Raw genomic sequence first — 3,263 nt, 5'->3', positions numbered from 1 at the left:
TGTAGGATTTTCATTGCAAATAATAATATATTGACCAAATTCGTATATATTATCAATTGTTCTGTGTGTTCTGTAACGTTTGTAATGTGGGGTATTATAATTTAAAGCAGCACACAGTGTTCTATTATGAATATAGGTAATATGAATTGCTGCTTCAGCCCATAATGTAAACAGTAATTCAGTAGATGTTAGATATGCTCTTACACCTCTAAATATTGTTTTATATGTTTGTTCTGCTATTCTGTTCTGTTGTAGAGTATGATGTACTGTTAATCTTCGTTTTGTTCCTTGTGAATCTAAATATTGTTGGAAATCTTCACTAAGGAATACAGTATCATTATCACTTTGTAAAAGTTTTATTTTAACTCTGTACTGTGTAAATATTTTAGTTGTCCATCATACATATTACATATATGCATTGGATTTTGTTTGTAATTTGAGCATTATGCACCAACAAGTAGAATCGTCTACAATCGTTAATAAGTAGCATATGTTCTTATATGTGTACAGTTCAATAGGACCAATAATATTGATATGAATAAGATCTCCAAATTGATTTGTAAGAGGAGATTGACATAGTTTTGGTATTGGTGTACATTCAATATTTGCTTTTATACATTCAATACATTCTTTTTCTTCATAGTTCATTATTTTAGTTGATAGTACACTTGGTTGTGTCTTTAATAATCGTTTAATATAATTGTAACTTATGTGTCTGAGGCGTTTATGTATATCATAAATAGATAGTTCGTTCATTGTTTTTAATAAATGATTATTGTACAAAATATACAAGTTATTTCTCAATTGTATATGTCTGATGTATTCATTACATAGTGATGTTATAGTACAATTATCATTTGTAAACATAAAAGAATAACCTTCCCTACATAGTAGCACTTGACTTATGAGGGAAAAGGTCATTTGTGGATAGTAATAGACGTTTTGTAATGTTATGATGCTTTTTTCTTGTATATTCTTCGGGATTTTGATACACATAGATCCAGCTCGATTAAGAGTCATCATTGACCTATTTACAATAGTTACAATTGTAGGAGTTATGTTGTGTACATCTGTTAATCGAAATAGATAAGGAGTAGCATGTATTGATGCACCAGAATCGAGTAAATCTATCGTTTGCATATAGGATTTCTTGTTAACTATGATTGTATTTGTAAATACATTGGTACATACCCAGGAAATGTATTGTTCGAATTGTTTGTCCTGGTTGCTCGGAATAAGAGTGTAGGCATTATCATTCATTTCAACATTGCTTTCTTTTAATTCAACATTGTTTTTGTTTGGGTTTTCAATAATAAATATGTTTGTTGTGTTTTCTACAGTTTGATTCATTTTATGCACAATGTTAGCCTGATGTTTAGTGCATGCAAGCTTTGTAGCTTCAGTAGGAGGTTTGCAGCATTCCTTAGAGAAATGTCCTGTTTTTCTACAATTGAAACATTTTGCTTTTGTCAGATTGAACAGATTTGGCAGATTGAATTTCCTCTGCTTATTGGCTTTATACATTGTATTAATGTGTGCATTATTCTTTGTCCAATCATTGGAATCTTGTGCTCATTTAGCACAGTAATCGTTGTAGGCATTCTACAATACAAGGATTAGTTACTTCAGTTCAACTTTCTTATGTTCATTGACTGGTTTGCCTTCGTTTTAGGCATCAGTAGATTGTATTATTGTATTTACTACATGTGTATATTGCTCAGGAGTGGCAAGCAATATTGCTGCTTTGTATGTAAAGTTGTGTAGTAAATCACCATTAGCAGACAGAGTTGCATATGCTTCCTCAAGTCTGTCTAATGTACGTCCGAAATGTTTTACATGGTCTCTACAAATAAACAGTGCTGATTCGTTGATAGCCTTTTTACATACTGTCTGGGGGTTAAAGCGTTCTTCAAGCACTTTCATTAACTGAGGGATAGATGTATCAAAGTGCATATAGTTTGCCAATATTGTGTCAGCAATGTTATTGACTATGCATGCATGAATGGCCTTAGCCATCTCCCTCTCAGCTTTGTTCTGCAGTTCATCCTTTAGTAAGTGTTCAAAGCACATAGCTGCAACACTAGAAACAATACAGTAGTGCCACATCTTGTAGTTCGCTTCAGTCTTAAGCATTGTAATGTTTTGACCAAAGTATTTAGGTACATCAGCTGGTTTACAGCACGTATCCATACGTGGGGGAACCATGATGCAAATGTGTGCAAATGTATGCAAGTAAAGAGTTTAGAGTGTACAGTGGATGTGTGTATGCAGGGAGCTCAAGGCTCATAACCTGTTGAGAGGGAGAACTTAAGGGGGGCACACATAGACAAGGGGTGAGGTGACAATTGACCACTCAGTGTCTCTCGTCCTTATATTGTATGTATTCTAACTGAGACATTATGAAGTCATTGTCTTGTGGTTTGTCTGTTGATGAACTAACCATCTCATAATAGCTTCCTATCTTTCTTTTTGATAAAGAAGAAAGGGGAGTGTTAGCTTGTTAAGGTTGTAATGTTTTGTAAATGATAGGAAATATTCTTCTGTAGGTTTGCATGCTACTCACAAGGATACTAAGAGTTAGTCACACTAGTAAGGGTTCAGTAGACTCTGCTCATAGTGTGTAAGTGTTGATATGAGTTGACTGTGTGGTTTGTAATGAGCTTCATCATCCTTAGATTAAAGTAATATATATACTATCTAATATTGTATGTCTCAGATGTATGTCTCAGAAGATATGTCTCAGTAATAGTGTATATTTGTAAGACGTTTGCATGATTTAAGACATATGACACATTTATCTGAAATAAATGTTAACACTCCCCTTCAAACTTATACTAGTTGATCAGACTAATATAATGTTTGATAAACGTTTGTCTGTTGTTTTTACTAATATCATTTACATTCACAATGTAAATGTTTTGTTTGCTTCATATATTAAGTCTACTGTAAGTGTTATGTTTGTCTAATGTATTATTATTACATTCAATATAATAAATCAATTGTTAATTCAATTTTGATTGCTAAGAGAGCTGCAGGATCTCTTTAGCATTCATAGTTTTATTATTATTACTATTATAGTTGTCACTATAATGTTTTATCATTTGTATAATAGTAGTTCTTCTTGTCTGCAATATAATATGATATGATATAACTTTGTTTTGTTCGTTTTTCATGTCATATTGTTTGTTTCGTGTCATAGTTAATACTATATTTAATAACAATGTGTGTGTTATTAATTTGTTCTTGTTAATTCGTATTTTTGC

The sequence above is a fragment of the Fomitiporia mediterranea genome, assembly GCF_000271605.1.
Source record: "Fomitiporia mediterranea MF3/22 unplaced genomic scaffold FOMMEscaffold_4, whole genome shotgun sequence".
Taxonomy (NCBI): domain Eukaryota; kingdom Fungi; phylum Basidiomycota; class Agaricomycetes; order Hymenochaetales; family Hymenochaetaceae; genus Fomitiporia; species Fomitiporia mediterranea.
This window is presented reverse-complemented; position numbering follows the sequence as displayed.